Raw genomic sequence first — 18,636 nt, forward strand, 5'->3', positions numbered from 1 at the left:
AAGACTTTTATTGTGTAGGAAAGAAAACAATCCTTTTTAAAGAAATTTTGGATAACTATTAATATCATTATTGATAACTAGTTAAAAGTTGAAAAATATTTATAAAATTTGGAGGAAAATTTTCAAATGACAAGACTTCCTTCGAGTTTCAAATTGAAGAATGCTCGTGTGCTTTATTGAACTATTATATACAAACAAGACAGTCACTTTCAGCTTGAATTGTTGCTTGATATTTTATTGGACATCCCCTAGCCTTAAGGGGAGGATGAAGAGGAAAATAAAGCTATTTTTTTCGATTGTTCTTCTAATTATAAGACCGTTTTGCATAGTGAAACATCCAGGAAATACCGTCTGCGTTCTTGAACAATTTATTACAAACAAGACTGTCACTTTCAGTTTCAATTTTATTTTACTTAACCTCCCTTAGCCCTTAAACACATTTTTAATATTTTATTAAATGACAGACATAAACACTAAATCGAGGTTCAAGTCGGGCGAGAGAGCGGGCCAATCCAAAGCGTCAATTCCTTCGTTCTCCAGAAATCTTGCAACGAGTCGGGACCTATGGGCTGGGCAATTGCCCTGCTGAGCCTGAAACCATACACTAAAATAATGTTTTAAGTTAGTCAAGAAAAATTATCGTTAATATTAATGCCAGTCACGACGTGGGCTGGTTACTCATACGGAGAAAAAAATTTCAGCGAATAGGGCGGATCTCTATTTTTAATATTACAATGTTTTACCTTCTAATTTCATTAGAGTTTATGTCTGTCTTTTAGAATACGATTAAGAATGTGTTTAATGGGAGGGTGAAATGAAAAATCAAATTATTTTTTATCGATGCTTCTACGAATTATAAGACCATTCTGCGTAGTGAAACGTCCAGGAAATATCTCCGAATGATTTTGAAATTCCAATTAGGTTCAGATTTTATGAATAATTTGGAATAATGACCCCCGACCCATCGCGTAACGCACTGCCTTCCTATTGACAAAATTCTCGTGCACGCTCCATGCCGAATGAAATGTATCGCGAGATTTAATAAAAGTTGCTCGCGATGTGACTATCATGGCGAGACATATAGAGCGTGCAACGGAAATTTTGTTAACAGGAAGACAGGGCGCTAAGCTATTAGTCAGTGGTGCTTATTTCAAATTATCTTTAATATCTGAACCTAATTTGAATTTTAAAATCATTCGGAGACTGTATTTCCTGAATGTTTCACCATGGAAGAAGTAGGGTGTATGAAAGGGTCCTATAGAGTTAAAGAGAGCGCGTTGAAAAATCGTAACTTCCCCCTTTTCATCCCCTCCTTCTCGAGTTTATCATCAACGTTGAAAGCTTCTGCGCAGTAGTAGAGGCGGTAGAGAGCGGGTCTAAACAGTGTATCCCTCTCTCTGCTTGCGCGCCAATATTACGCAGAGCAGTAATCGAGTTACAGCTAGTGCCGAGAGGAGAGGGGAGTTTTTCCACGTGATCCTACATTTGAACGTCAGTTGTGAAATATGCTTTTGCCTAAGCTTTGGTTACGGTCGGCTTTATTATTAAGCCTCAACAGAGATTGATTTAATTTTAGAGGTAGGAATAGAGAACGGTTAGCGTTTAATTCAGTCTGACTCATAGCCCAGTATAGAGCCCCTCCTTCCAACACCTAATAAAAAATTTAAAATTTCAGATGGGCTCATTTAAAATAGGTTTTTACGACGTTGCTTACTGAGACGGCGAAAAATAAGTATTTCGTTTTTACCTTTGTCGCATATCCCACCGTCCCGAGGAAGGGGGTCCTGGACTTTGACGCGCGCCCAGATTACTCTGTTCCCTATTTCTGCTACTGTACGCGCCCAGTAGAGGCATGACACTGAGCTAAGAGATAGAAGGTATACCGTTTGCATAGGTAGTACTGCCATTACTCTATATCGGGCCTGACTTCAGTCTTACAACATCAGAACAAGTTTGTGTTACTGTACATGTATATAGACAAGCCTTTACCAACCAGGGTTTTTTTATACAATGTTGTGATTCTTTCTCGTATAACCTTGTCTAATCATAGAGCTGTTAAACTGCCAGCTTCAAGAGGGAAAGGGTGTAGCGCTTCAAACTATTGTATCTATAAATCGCGACAGGTTTGGGAGAGAAAAGGTAGGCTAAAGACATTTTCTACGATTTAGGAAAGGAGAAAAAACTTATGCGTCATGCACTGCACAGCCTTAGACCATTGTTGGGTATTGTACAACCTTAGCACATTGCAAAATAATTTTGGTCTTTGTTAGCAACATCGAATGATAGATAATACCAGGTGGTAATTAGCAAAGGAGATGTATGTATTCATCCTTATTGGCATTAAGGTGTAGAGGTTATGGATTGGTACTTGCTTAGTTACTTTGAGTGGGGAAAGGGTGTGATGGTGTCGGAAAATTTTTGCGCCGGCTCGCTAAAGTCAAGGAGGATGTATAAGTGGTGGTCCCGACTCGGACACATTCTCAACTATTTCAGTTTGCAACGTACATTGAACTTTTGCAAAATATTTAAATGTTATATAAAATTAAGAGGGTATGAAATATTGCACGTCGTACTGAAGAATGGTCCAAGAAGCCTTCGAAAATCTATGCAACTTTGGTTTTCTTCTGTCAGAGGTGGTCCCATCTTGGACACATTCCCAACTATTTCAGTTTTCAATGTGGATTGAGCTTTTGCAAAATATTTGAATGTTATATAAAATTAAGAGGGTATACAGTTACAGATACATATATTGCTCGTCGTGCTCAAGAATGGTTCAAAAGCCTTCGAAAATCTATGCAACTTCAGTTTTATTCTATCAGAGGTGGTCCCGACTCGGATACACTCTCTACTATTTCAGTTTTCATTGAACTTTTGGAAAGTATTTGAATGTTATATAAAATTAAGAGGGTATGCAATATTGAGCGTCGCACTCAAGAATGGTCTAAGCAGCCTTCGAAAATCTATGCAACTTTAGTTTTGTTCTATCAGAGGTGGTAACGACTGGGACACACACTACAATTTCAGTTTTCAATGTACATTGAACTTTTGGAAAGTATTTGAATGTTATATAAAATAAAGAGGGTATCCAATATTGCACGTCGCACTCAAGAATGGTCTAAGAAGCCTTCGAAAATCTATGCAACTTTAGTTTTGTTCTATCAGAGGTGGTAACGACTCGGAAACCTTCTCTACTATTTCAGTTTTCAATGTACATTGAACTTTTGGAAAGTATTTGAATGTTATATAAAATTAAGAGGGTATCCAATATTGCACGTCGCACTCAAGAATGGTCTAAGAAGCCTTCGAAAATCTATGCAATTTAGTTTTGTTCTATCAGAGGTGGTAACGACTCGGAAACACTCTCTACTATTTCAGTTTTCAATTTACATTGAACTTTTGGAAAGTATTTGAATGTTGTATAAAATTAAGAGGGTATACAGTTACAGATACATATATTGCACGTCGCGCTCAAAAATGATCCAAGAAGCCTTTGAAATCTATGCAACTTTAGTTTTGTTCTATCAGAGGTGGCCCCGACTCGGACACACTCTCTACTATTTCAGTTTTCAATGTACATTGAACTTTTGGAAAGTATTTGAATGTTATATAAAATTAAGAGGGTATCCAGTATTGCACGTCGCACTCAAGAATGGTCTAAGAAGCCTTCGAAAATCTATGCAACTTTAGTTTTGTTCTATCAGAGGTGGTAACGACTCAAACACACTCTCTACTACTTCAGTTTTCAATGTACATTGAAGTTTTGGAAAGGATTTGAATGTTATGTAAAATTAAGAGGGTATGCAATATTGCACGTCGCACTCAAGAATGGTCCAAGAAGCCTTCGAAAATCTATGCAATTTAGTTTTGTTCTATCAGAGGTGGTAACGACTCGGAAACCTTCTCTACTATTTCAGTTTTCAATGTACATTGAACTTTTGGAAAGTATTTGAATGTTATATAAAATTAAGAGGGTATCCAATATTGCACGTCGCACTCAAGAATGGTCTAAGAAGCCTTCGAAAATCTATGCAATTTAGTTTTGTTCTATCAGAGGTGGTAACGACTCGGAAACACTCTCTACTATTTCAGTTTTCAATTTACATTGAACTTTTGGAAAGTATTTGAATGTTGTATAAAATTAAGAGGGTATACAGTTACAGATACATATATTGCACGTCGCGCTCAAAAATGATCCAAGAAGCCTTTGAAATCTATGCAACTTTAGTTTTGTTCTATCAGAGGTGGCCCCGACTCGGACACACTCTCTACTATTTCAGTTTTCAATGTACATTGAACTTTTGGAAAGTATTTGAATGTTATATAAAATTAAGAGGGTATCCAGTATTGCACGTCGCACTCAAGAATGGTCTAAGAAGCCTTCGAAAATCTATGCAACTTTAGTTTTGTTCTATCAGAGGTGGTAACGACTCAAACACACTCTCTACTACTTCAGTTTTCAATGTACATTGAAGTTTTGGAAAGGATTTGAATGTTATGTAAAATTAAGAGGGTATGCAATATTGCACGTCGCACTCAAGAATGGTCCAAGAAGCCTTCGAAAATCTATGCAATTTAGTTTTGTTCTATCACAGGTGGTAACGACTCGGACACACTCTACTATTTCAGTTTTCAATGTACATTGAACTTTTGGAAAGTATTTGAATGTTGTATAAAATTAAGAGGGTATCCAATATTGCACGTCGCACTCAAGAATGGTCTAAGAAGCCTTCGAAAATCTATGCAATTTAGTTTTGTTCTATCAGAGGTGGTAACGACTCGGAAACCTTCTCTACTATTTCAGTTTTCAATGTACATTGAACTTTTGGAAAGTATTTGAATGTTATATAAAATTAAGAGGGTATCCAATATTGCACGTCGCACTCAAGAATGGTCTAAGAAGCCTTCGAAACTCTATGCAATTTAGTTTTGTTCTATCAGAGGTGGTAACGACTCGGAAACACTCTCTACTATTTCAGTTTTCAATTTACATTGAACTTTTGGAAAGTATTTGAATGTTGTATAAAATTAAGAGGGTATACAGTTACAGATACGTATATTGCACGTCGCGCTCAAAAATGATCCAAGAAGCCTTTGAAATCTATGCAACTTTAGTTTTGTTCTATCAGAGGTGGCCGCGACTCGGACACACTCTCTACTATTTCAGTTTTCAATGTACATTGAACTTTTGGAAAGTATTTGAATGTTATATAAAATTAAGAGGGTATCCAGTATTGCACGTCGCACTCAAGAATGGTCTAAGAAGCCTTCGAAAATCTATGCAACTTTAGTTTTGTTCTATCAGAGGTGGTAACGACTCAAACACACTCTCTACTACTTCAGTTTTCAATGTACATTGAAGTTTTGGAAAGGATTTGAATGTTATGTAAAATTAAGAGGGTATGCAATATTGCACGTCGCACTCAAGAATGGTCCAAGAAGCCTTCGAAAATCTATGCAATTTAGTTTTGTTCTATCACAGGTGGTAACGACTCGGACACACTCTACTATTTCAGTTTTCAATGTACATTGAACTTTTGGAAAGTATTTGAATGTTGTATAAAATTAAGAGGGTATCCAATATTGCACGTCGCACTCAATAATGGTCTAAGAAGCCTTCGAAAATCTATGCAATTTAGTTTTGTTCTATCAGAGGTGGTAACGACTCGGAAACACTCTCTACTATTTCAGTTTTCAATTTACATTGAACTTTTGGAAAGTATTTGAATGTTATATAAAATTAAGAGGGTATAAGTTACAGATACATATATTGCACGTCGCGCTCAAGAATGATCCAAGAAGCCTTCGAAAATCTATGCAACTTTAGTTTTGTTCTATCAGAGGTGGTCCCGACTCGGACACATTCTCAACTATTTCAGTTTTCAATGTACATTGAACTTTTGCAAAATATTTAAATGTTATATAAAATTAAGAGCGTATACAGTTACAGATACATATATTGCACGTCGCCCTCAAGAATGGTCCAAGAAGCCTTTCTTTTGTTCTATTGAACGTAAATAAAAGTCTTATTATGACAACCACTGGATCAGTCTTACATCTCAAGCGCCCTTTACACGCTTAATGTTTTGCACAAATTAAGTGGGGGACATTTATAAAATTCATCATCTTATAAATTATTCCCAAGACTTTTCGCTAATTGTGCAAATAAAAATCTATCATGATATTGAAGCTCAATATGTATAACAAAAATTTTAAATTTTATTGTACAAACATATTGATCATATTCCACACGATTTATTCAACTATATTGAATATATTTTATCACAGTAAAAAAGTTGATGTTGAGTCCATGGACCGTGTACAATTTTACTGAACAAACATAACATATAAATAGTTAAATACTCAGACTTAAGTTTTATTTGAATGCGAAATATTGTTCATATTTTGAGTGGCATTTTGAGCAATAAAAACTCACTCAATATACATGTTCAGTTTTTTACGCAAATATTGCCCAAAATTTCCCGCAAATGATTTTCCATTTCCCAAAATAAATTGTAGCATTATATTTGAACTTTGTACTAATTTTAGTGTGAATAACGTTTTATTTATACTTTGTAACTTAAATAACGGGTCGCACGTTTTTAGCGCAATTTATTGAGCGTGTAGGGTGCCCTTTATACACTGGATCACTTGTAGTTATGATGTTTTAAATCAGTCTTGGACAATAAGTCTTTTAAGCGGGAACCTTAGAACTTCTAAGTTCAATTATTTTCCTTATGAATCGGTATAAGTTAGGAGACTTAATCTTTTACTAACTTTACTGTTACAGTACCTACTTCAGATTCGCCATTCTTTTGTAAGTTCATTTCGACTTGAAGTAAAATGCAACTTTCATCCCGACACTTTCCGGAACAAGTTTATCCTGAGGTTTTGTTTCACAATGATAAGAAGATATTTGTCCAACGGTGGAAATTTCCTAAAATGATCACTAAAATAGTTTTCTCATTGGTATTAAGCACATTAGTTTCTTCCAGCGGTGTGGGTTCTAGTTTTTGTGATCCTTGAAGATGGTTTTCTCTCACGACCACTTTGACGCAAGACGCTAGATTCGTATTCGCATGGGGGTTTATATCCGTTTTAGCAATGGTAAGTGGCGCAACCACGAGTTCATTATCCGAGGCTGTGACGGATTTGCGTTTTTGTTGTTGTTTTCTTCTAAAATAACGCCACTAGGTACGAAAACCTGCTCCGCCGTCGCGTTTGATTGAAGTTCTGGACAAGCACTGGATGAGGACAAGGAAGGTGGTCTGTCTATCATGGGGAAACCAGGACATAACATGCCAGGGTAAACCAAATCCAAAGATTCTCTCATTAACCTATGTTTTTAAAGGAGTTACGTAATCTGTAGGGCAAATTTATAAGGGAAAACCTTTAATTAAAGACATCATTGCGGACGGTTTAATTTGGACTAAATACAAAAAAATATATAACAGAGTTGCCACGAAACTTTGAAATTCCCCGAATTTAACAGGTTTTCCCTTACTTATTTTTACGATTTTCCCTGGTTTCCAGGGGGAGCTTCCATCAACCCTCAAAAATCGGTTACCACAGCGATGTTATGCAGTCGACTTGCTCCATGGATTAGAGGCAGACGCTGCGATTCTACAGTCTGATAATAATGTTGAAAGGAATGATTGTTACTTCAGTAGTCGTTAACTACTAAATTACATAATAGGAGATTTGTTTTAAATAAAGAGAAGCCTCCTAAGAAGTTGGGTGAGACGTTGGTTGGAAACTTAAGGTACGTAAAACATTACATTAATCTCACTGTCGGGAGGCTTATATAACCTCAGAGGACTTGATCATGCACCCTCGTTCGCGCTCTTGATAATCTCACCACGCTTTACAGGATACTATCTTTACTCTTTCAGACATAATTTTTCGCCTTAAAATTCCCACATAATATAGTTTCTACTGTAAATAGGAAAACGTTTTTAATATGGTTCATAATGAAAATATATACGGCAAAGGAGCTGAAATAATAGCAAGAGATGTAGACATGGAAGATGTTGAGATTGGACACCAGGATATTGTAGATGTTGAAATTAGAGAGCTGCAAAATGAAAAAAGTCATTCCCAAAGCCTGCCAACTCCAATGGTAAAATTTTCACAAACGCCACTGCCACCCTAACGCCAGTGTTATATTTTCAACTGCTCCCTAACGCCACACTAAAGTTCATTTGATTTTTGAATCCCAGCCAAAGCCAATTGTGAAGTTTCATACGAATTCCAATCCCTGCCAAAGCTGATTGACAGATTTAAAAATCTTTCCAATCCCTGCCGAATCCAATGTGAAATTTGAAAATGTTTCCAATCCCTGCCAAAGCCAATGAGAAATGCGACAAGTTTTCTAATCCTTGACAAAGCTAATGAGAGCTCCAACAAACTTTCCATATCCAAACACAAAAAAGCATTTAACCTAACCAACCCCAACGTTTCCCAGCCGGCCGTGTGGTATATTATGAACTTATATATTATGAACGTTTTCCAACGTTATCCCACTGCATGTTTTCAACTTTTTTTATTATAAACTGGAAAATTGTTTATAATTGTAGTTTCCCTTTTTAAGTTTAATCTAAGGCGACGGAAAATTTTATGACTCGCGAACGCGAACCTAAAAAGAACAAATAGTTTTAGTTTCGTTTTCTCTCGCAAAGCAATGAATTTGTGATTCTTTTTCGGAGGAAGGGCTGTACCAGCCGCGACCGTCACGTGTCGTCTGTGTGAAGTTGAACTTCATGCATCCCGCTTGCGCCAAAACAACCGTGTGGGAAATTCAAAGAGGAAAAATTGACTAATATCACTAATGCCACCCAACTCCGAATGAATAAAATAAGGATGACTCTCAATGCCATAAACTCCATTTGGATACTATAAATGCCAACACCAGCCAAAGCCACTTGAATCCAACAATAATCCAGTTCCGACCGACTTCCGTATACGTTTTTGAAATATTTCCACTCCCTCCCGACTCCGTTCCATTTCAGTGATAATATTCCCAAAGCCACCCAAAGCCAAATTATTTATTTTACCCAACTCCAACTCCGACCAAAAATGAGGGAGTCCCTTGGCTTTCTATGGAGTTGGAGTTCTCCCAAAGCCTTTGCAGTCCTCTAGTTGAAATTGAGGACCAGGGCTCAGAAGATGTTGAAATTGAAGACCGGGATTCTAAATATGTTGAAGTGGATGTAATTGGACACAAGGACAAAATGAACACTAACATTTTTTATCTAGTTCGTCATGAATACTTGGATCTATGTGAGGTAGAAAGCATTTTGAAAACCGCGGAAATACGTGTTAAAGCCGATTCCATTATGACTTGATTCCCTGTTAAACCAAAGGGTGGTCAAACTTTTTTATATAACTGTAAAAACGTCAAGGATTCTGATTTCTTATGTGACCAGTATGCAGGATTTTTATATTATGGGAAAAACAAAAAAAGTTAGAGCAGCCATCCGTTTTGAAAATCTATTGCAAATTGAAAGCCAATGGAAAGGTTTTAAATTTCCAAAAGCACACTTATCGGTTGACAATATCATCTTCGACTGACAATCCTGTAGTTTTAATACATTATCTGGGAAAGGAAACACTGTGCCAAAGAAAGCCGCATGGAAATTCGAAAATTAAGACGAAGTATTTTTGTCGAAACACCAAGACTTTCAAAACCAAAGCCAAAGGTCAAATAAAAACGACTAGGGCGGAGCCAAAATCAATTTACTGTAATATTTAAACATTCGGATGATTAGACCCCTCGCGAAAAAGGTACGAAAAATGGCCTTCAACCATTCCCATTGACACTAGGCCTAGTTGTTTAAAACATTTTTTCTAAATTCTAATCCACCGTCATTTTAAGTTTTTGATCGTAATAGTGTGGATTATTATGAATTATTATACAAAGGCATAATTATAAATTATTATATAAAGGTATTATTAGGCCTATAAGAAAATGTATTCTTCAATAACTTGTTGAGAAGGCTCCAAAAATTTCTGCCAACCGAGTTTAGCAGGAAAGCACCTCATATCAAGCTTTTCTTTTTCAAAAAAATGAAAGAGAGAGAGAGAGAGAGAGAGAAACAAATATAAAAATGGCGGTGCCCAGGCTTAAGATATTTAGCTAGGAACCTGTAAAATAACTAAATTTTGTCGAATTTCGCTACCTCGCCGAAATTAATTAAAGGTATGCCGAAATTAATAAAAGGTATGCATTTCAAAAACATGGTTAATAAGTTGGCCGAACTATTTTCTATTGGGAAATCAGCGTATTCACGACTTCACGTAAAGGGAATTCGGCTAGCCATTTTCGTTTCTTACGACAAGTTTGCCACCCCTCAATGTTTACTATTCGCGTCGTAGTTGGTTGGAGGAGGTAAAACGCGTCGAAACACGCGTCGGATTAAAATTTCAGGTCATTTCGACCAATAGGACAAAGGATCTAGCCAAAAAACCGACCTCCTCCCATAGACCTTAATGTTAATTTTCGGTGACTTTGAATATTTTTGAAAAGTCGCGCTTCTTTTGATCGGGCTTCTATAGCGCGAGCAATTTGCGTCGTGATGCGCGTGATCGAATGGGCTATGAGCAGCTTGCGTCGTGTTGCGCGTGATCGCGTGGGCTACGCTCAGACTGTCTCACTTTCTTCAGAGTGACTAACGGCTTTTAATCTTAGAGTCAGTTCGATATTAATTTTAATCAAGAGAAGTTGGTTTTGCTTTTAATCTTCTAAAGCCGGCAGACCTTTCGTTTGAAGTTTAATGCTAGGCAGCAGCACCGGGCCAGAACTTGAAAGAAAGAAAACGCGGCCTCGTTTATAGCGCTTTCCTCTTACGAGCCTCGGTCTCGTATGTGCATTGTAACGACACGTGATATGAAAATGGCGCCGCTCCTGTAATAAGTATTCGCCTGAATTTTTGGAAAATTAGTTGGATATTTATCGTAATTAGGGATAGTTTTATTGTTTTATTCATTTATTTCGATATCTTCTGGTTTTATTTAATTTCTGTCGAGTAGTCGCGAGATTACGGCTGCGATTTTATTTCAAAACCCTGTGACTTTGTACCGCCATTGACTCTGGTACGTGGTACTTTTGTTTTCCCTGGCTTCGATAGAGTTAAGGCTCTCTATACGGGATCCCGGGCACCGACTGAAGTGAGCCCCTGATCCGGCCGGGGGGATCCGAGGGGTGTCCGCCTGTACAGAGATCGACCTTTTCGAAAACGGAGCGTGTCTCAACTACCAGAAATTCTACGGACTAAATTGGGCGCAAAGGCTTACGAGGGTGTTATACCACGCGGCACCGCCGACATGGCCGATGATCCGGCACGGTCGCCGAGGCTTAGTGAGTGGATCTGCTGGCGTCCCAGGATGGCTTCACGGACCGCGTGTGGTGTTGGGTGAGTGAGTTTTCGATAATTTACCGAATTAACACGTTAGATAAATTTTAAGACCAGTTTTTCTGAAATTTTGAACGAATCTGAAATAATTAGGGATATTTTAACCGAGTTTATAATAGTAGCGTTTATACTAGTTTAAAACAAATAAGGGTAAATAAGCCAGAGTAGCAAAATACTATCCTCGCGCGCGCCTAAATTTCAAACGGAAAACGAAGGAATATAAGTAATAGGCTGGAGACTTGAAATCCGCCATTGTTAAGGCTCATTTACACGTGCGATTGTAGCTGGTAAAAACAGGATTTTGTTTGAAATATTTTAAATATTTTCTGCACAAGCTGGACCATTTACATGGCTGCTTAATTGTAGCTTCGTTTGTTCCTTGGTTTGCTTTATAACAAGCTCAATCCGCAACCAAAACGAATTTGGTTTTTTTCTAGCAAGGGCAAACAAAAAGCTACCGCTATCAATGAAAGTTCAGTTTTTTATAATTTTGGCAAAAAAATATTATTATTTATTACGCTTTGAACTGTTTTTACATCTATTTTCTTTCGTAATTAATTACATAACGTATAACTGGCCTCTTTGAAGTGCCAAATGTGCCAAATTGACATTAAGTTTTTTAATGAGCCAAATGGTACGGATGAACCACCTATTTTGGAATACGCTAATTTTAAATCGAAACGTACACCCAAAGCCAGTAAAGGTATTTTTTCTGTCAAAGAAGTTAGTCTTTGATATCGTGACAACAATGACTGCGATAAAAGCCAAACACGTATTTGAATAATTAGGCCAAACACAAATTTATAAAATTATTCTTAGCCAAAGTTTTGAAAAATTAGGCTTAAGAAAAGTTTGAAACATTAAGCTTAACGAAAATCTGAACAATTTAAAGTTATATATCCAAAAATATATTTTTAAAAGCGTGTAAATCAAAATCCTGAGCCTTGGCTTCTTCCTTGAATTTGCACCTGGCGCGAAAGCACTTTCCTTTGGGAACTGTTGAAATTGAATAGCGTCTCATTTAGGATTAAATACTCGTTACAGGGTTGGTCATGATGTCCTCGGGGATGATTTTAAGCGCCATTAAGATCGATTCACCGCGCAACATTTGAAACGAGTCACGGAACATATTTGTAAGCGGCGGTAGTTGCGGTTTCAAGTTAACCTTGGAAGCCATTTTTCGAGACAATGAATTAATCGCCTGGGAAAAAAACTCCCAATAAGAAAAACGATCGAAAGATACTTACGGAATGGATTTTTCTTCTTCACTGACCCTTAAATAAGGGGGCTGTTGTTTCGTGGCGTCTTTAAAAGTGCCGAGCTATAACCAACTGAGCTATCGCCGCGGACGGCGCATGCTACGGGTGTCGCGTTATCGGCCACCACTACGCCATATCTTCTTCTTTACTCACTTATCTTTAACCCGGGCCTTGGTGTGCTGGCAGAGTTCCGAAGCACAGTGGAACTCTGGGAATGGCCCGACATTCGTGTTTGATGGAATTGAGCCAGTTATCGCCTTTGTTGCTCTCGGACTCGGGCTGCGTCTACCACAGTCTTTTATCGGTTTCATGCTTACTTCTAGGCACTTTTCATACCGGCAGAGCTGGCACCGAATTTTTTCCTCTTTTGTTATTTCGCAGCCTCTCGACCCGCGCTGGCAGACGAACTTGGTATGATCGCTTAAGCCGCGTTTGAAGAAAGATTTACAAGCTTCGCAACATGTTGCGCCGAAAAACTTCCCTGGAGCCCAATCACCGGAGACGGCGCGTGCTAGCTCTTTATTGGGCATATCGAAAGAGGACCGCGTATCCAAGAAATACAATAATTTGACGGAGCCAAGATTTAACGCTCCTACACCGTCGACCGCAGTAACAAAATAATTAAGGGGAAGCTTGGGAACGTGTCAAGTTGACTCAAGCCAAGAATTAAGACTACTAGACGGCAAAACCCGAGTACGAAATGGATTTTACTTCTTCACTGACTTCTTTACTTACCCTTAGATAAGGGGGCTGTTGTTTCGTGGCGTCTTTAAAAGCGCCGAGCTACTACCAACTGAGCTATCGCTGCGGACGGAGCATGCTACGGGTGTCACGTTATCGGTTATATCCAGAGACAGGGTTGGCAAAAATCCGGATTTTTCTTGAAAAAGCCACTGGTATGATTTTTGCTGGTTTAAGCCGGATTTTATTGGATTTATCTGGCTTTTTTTAAACTACTCTCTAGTGCTTAATTTTAGCACTTCTTTTTAGATTTAGCGCGCAAGTTGTCTTCTGCTAGGCCGTCTAATTGAGAATAATTTTTATTGATAAAACTATAGACATTTCCTTAGAGATGAGTAGGGCCTCTGATTTAATCAGGTTTTGTCAATCCAACCCGACCCTTATCGGGTCAGAAAATCCTAGGTCGGGTTGGGTGAGAAAATTACTTAAAATATTTTGCTGGTCGGGTCGGGTAGGGTTATCATTCCGTCTACCCGGGTCGACATTTTTATTATCTTCAATAGGGCAGGGTTGGGCCCGGGTAGGCTTTTTTGTGATCTTCAATAGGGCAGCTAGGGTCGGGCCCGGGTAGGCTTTTTGTGATCTTCAATAGGACAGGGTCTGATAAAGATTTTTCTAAATGCGGGGTCCGACCCAACAATATAGCGTTGCGAAAAATTCAACTCAGTCTTACGAGTTTCGGGTGGGCAGTGGGAGGAGGGCGCGTCAAACTAACCCACAACATATGGGAATCGACCATTTCGATGAAATAAAGAGGTAAAGACATGTGGGTCAAACGTTTCCTTCCATCTCACTTTATGGTGCCTGCGCTGTACTCTTTTATTATATGTTTTGAAAAATCCACTGGATTTTTCATCGTGGTTTAAACCGGTTTAATCCAGGTGGATAAAACCGGACTGGATACCAGCGTGCCAACCCTGTCCAGAGAGGAAAGTTAGCCCGCGGCTGACGATGAAAACTGCGTTTTAAAAACTGATCTTTTAAAAAGCGACGGTCTAAAGAGACGAATTTAAAATATAAAACGGAGCCTAGTAGTCAACAACACCACCACTACGCCATATCTTCACTCGCTTCTTCACTCGCTTCTTCACTCTCTTCTCATCTTTTATCCGGGCCTTGGTGTACTGGCATCCGAGCTACTAGCATCTCTACGTTAGGTAGTGGACGCTCCAGGGTTTTGGCGTATTAATGTTGTTAAATTTGAAGTGACACTCGTGTAAAATGGGGCCTTCCAACTGAAAGACTGTCTCGTTCGCGACAATCTCGTCACGCTAGAGTCGCGCTGGACTGTTTCAAGCATTTGCACCGATTTCTGTCCTTATTTATCGTGCAGTTTTTCGATTTCGAGCACGCGTACTCTTGATGCTTAAGGATGCTGCGTTGAAAAAACGCCTCGCAGCTTGTCACGCCAAAGAATATGGCCAAGGCCTGGTCGCCGCGGACGACGCACTGGGCGGGTGCCTTGACCCCGGCCACCTCCAGATAGGAACGCCTATGTAAGAGCCAACCAAGAATAGCCAAAGAAGTTAACGGTACTACACGGCCGCCGTAACGTAATAAGTAAGGGGAAGCCAGGGAACGCGTCAAGTTGACCCAAGCCAAGAATAAGGGCTACTATACGGCAAAATCGCCGTTCGCTTCACTGGACCTATTCTGGAGACCACGCCACGGGTGGTGATGGGTCAGTTTGCGATAATTAACCGAATTAATACGTGGTTGACCCAGAAACAATCAACAGATACCGAGTAAGAAATGGATTTTTCTTCTTCACTTCTTCCTCAATTTTACTTTAACGCCGTGTTTTTGGACTCGGGCTGCGTTTGTCTCATTCTCTAATGTCCCGCATCCCCACTGCCAGGGGCTTTTAATACCGGCAGAGTGTCGTTCCTCGATTCACGGCGTGGACTTCATCTAATTTTCGCTGAGTTTGCGACATTTTTGGATGGTCCAACTTAAACAAATTCGGACAAATCAAAGGCAGAGTCAAAATCAGAAAGACTTGACAATTTTACTTTCGAAGAAACTGGGCCGTGATTTTCTTTCTTTTCTTTCAAGTATATTCTATGAGAGCTATAACTAACTGGGTCCCTACAAAGTCTTATAAATGATAAAATAAGCGAGCTTATCGGGACTTCCCTCTTCCATCTTGCCTAAGACTCACGCCCAATTCAATCGCAATTTCTCGAAAATGAACAAGTTGATGAATCTGATCGAGGGGTACTTGTTCATTTAAGTACCTCTCGTATAATAAAGTTGCTATTATCTTGTTGCTTATTTTTTATGTTCGGCCTCGAAAACCATTATTAATGTTTCTTATAGCTAAGTTTTAAAACAACCTTCCCGAAATGGCCTAGCAGCTAAAATATTTTCGGTTTGAGCGTTAACCAAGTCCATAAACATAGATTTCAGTCCTTCTTCTGTTGGGTGTTCACTACTCTTGTAATTGTTTACGAATCGGCGCCGAAACATTCTAGCCGCATTATCTTGGCTACTAACACTAACGCCCAATTCCCTAGCAATTTCTCGAAAATGTAAAAGTCTATCAATTTCATTGATGGGTACTTGTAGATTTTGTACCGTTCGTAAAAGCACCTTGCTATCATGTTATTTCCTATTTTTTTATGGTCGGCTTCGAAAACCATTATTAATGTTAAACAACCTTCTCGAAATGGCCTAGCAGCTAAAATAATTTGATAACATACGAAAGACTTGACAATTTTACTTTCGAAGAAACTGGGCCGTGATTTTCTTTCTTTTCTTTCAAGTATATTCTATGAGAGCTATAACTAACTGGGTCCCTACAAAGTCTTATAAATGATAAAATAAGCGCGCTTACCCTTCGTTGAATGCCTAGGTCTTCCGCGTGATCGGGACTTCCCTCTTCCATCTTGCCTAAGACTCACGCCCAATTCAATCGCAATTTCTCGAAAATGAACAAGTTGATGAATCTGATCGAGGGGTACTTGTTCATTTAAGTACCTCTCGTATAATAAACTTGCTATTATCTTGTTGCTTATTTTTTATGTTCGGCCTCGAAAACCATTATTAATGTTAAACAACCTTCTCGAAATGGCCTAGCAGCTAAAATAATTTGATAACATACGAAAGACTTGACAATTTTACTTTCGAAGAAACTGGGCCGTGATTTTCTTTCTTTTCTTTCAAGTATATTCTATGAGAGCTATAACTAACTGGGTCCCTACAAAGTCTTATAAATGATAAAATAAGCGCGCTTACCCTTCGTTGAATGCCTAGGTCTTCCGCGTGATCGGGACTTCCCTCTTCCATCTTGCCTAAGACTCACGCCCAATTCAATCGCAATTTCTCGAAAATGAACAAGTTGATGAATCTGATCGAGGGGTACTTGTTCATTTAAGTACCTCTCGTATAATAAACTTGCTATTATCTTGTTGCTTATTTTTTATGTTCGGCCTCGAAAACCATTATTAATGTTTCTTATAGCTAAGTTTTAAAACAACCTTCCCGAAATGGCCTAGCAGCTAAAATATTTTCGGTTTGAGCGTTAACCAAGTCCATAAACATAGTTTTCAGTCCTTCTTCTGTTGGGTGTTCACTACTCTTGTAATTGTTTACGAATCGGCGCCGAAACATTCTAGCCGCATTATCTTGGCTTCTAACACTAACGCCCAATTCCCTAGCAATTTCTCGAAAATGTAAAAGTTTATCAATTTCATTGATGGGTACTTGTAGATTTTGTACCGTTCGTAAAAGCACCTTGCTATCATGTTATTTCCTATTTTTTTATGGTCGGCTTCGAAAACCATTATTAATGTTAAACAACCTTCTCGAAATATCCTAGCAGCTAAAATAATTTGATAACATACGAAAGACTTGACAATTTTACTTTCGAAGAAACTGGGCCGTGATTTTCTTTCTTTTCTTTCAAGTATATTCTATGAGAGCTATAACTAACTGGGTCCCTACAAAGTCTTATAAATGATAAAATAAGCGCGCTTACCCTTCGTTGAATGCCTAGGTCTTCCGCGTGATCGGGACTTCCCTCTTCCATCTTGCCTAAGACTCACGCCCAATTCAATCGCAATTTCTCGAAAATGAACAAGTTGATGAATCTGATCGAGGGGTACTTGTTCATTTAAGTACCTCTCGTATAATAAACTTGCTATTATCTTGTTGCTTATTTTTTATGTTCGGCCTCGAAAACCATTATTAATGTTTCTTATAGCTAAGTTTTAAAACAACCTTCCCGAAATGGCCTAGCAGCTAAAATATTTGCGGTTTGAGCGTTAACTAAGTCCATAAACATAGTTTTCAATCCTTCTTCTGTTGGGTGTTCACTACTCTTGTAATTGCGGTAAAGTATATGTTTGGGTTACGTTTAGGTTTAGTTATGATAGGTTTGAGATAAGATGGCAACCTGACCCCTAACCCCCGTAGTATTTACCCTACTGTGTTAGGCTAGGTTACGTTTTGTTAGATTAGGGTAAGTATTCTAAAAATAGATAGGTTACGTTTTGTTAAATTAGGGTAAGTAGTCTAAAAATAGGTAGGTTACGTTTTGTTAGATAAGGTCAAGTAGTCTAAAAATAGGTAGGATATATTTGGCTTGCTTCGGTTTCATTAGGCTCAATGAGCTGGTCACGTTTGCCGTCTTCTAGCTGTTAGGTTTATTAGAACGTTTTCCAAAAGAAGACCGCCGTATTATCTGCTAGATATAGGGTTAAGAACTTAGACGTGGATCCAAAGACGTTCATTTGATAGGGATTCAAAGCTACCAATCCACCAAAGTGCTTATTGTTTAAAGCAACATCTATATCTATATAAATCAAAGTCCTGACTGACAGACTGACTGATAATCAACGCCCAGCCCAAACCGCTTGCCCTAGAAGGCTGAAAATTTACATTAACGTTACTCATAAGTAGTAGGCGCGTACTAAGAAAGATTTTTTAATCCGCCGCCATCTTAAAAAATGGCGACCAGAAATGTAAAAAACTTCTCTATGCAACAAAGTCCGCGCGTTTCAACCGATTTCAAAAATATTTAGTACACTGGTTTCCTTTAACCTATAGACGGGCTGAATGGTCTTTTGGGTTTTAGATGGCGGCCAAAAACTTAAAAACCCTTCTTTATAGAATAATGTCCGCGTGAATAGTAATAAAAAATGTTCCCACGGGCTGACGGGCAACGCCGAGTGCCTTCGCTCCTAGGGTGCTGCAAAAATATTAGTCATCAGTAAAATCCACCCATT

Source organism: Phalangium opilio, unplaced genomic scaffold, assembly GCF_054372755.1.
Source record: "Phalangium opilio isolate 3A_F unplaced genomic scaffold, DU_Popi_V2 ptg000021l_1, whole genome shotgun sequence".
In the NCBI taxonomy this organism is placed as follows: domain Eukaryota; kingdom Metazoa; phylum Arthropoda; class Arachnida; order Opiliones; family Phalangiidae; genus Phalangium; species Phalangium opilio.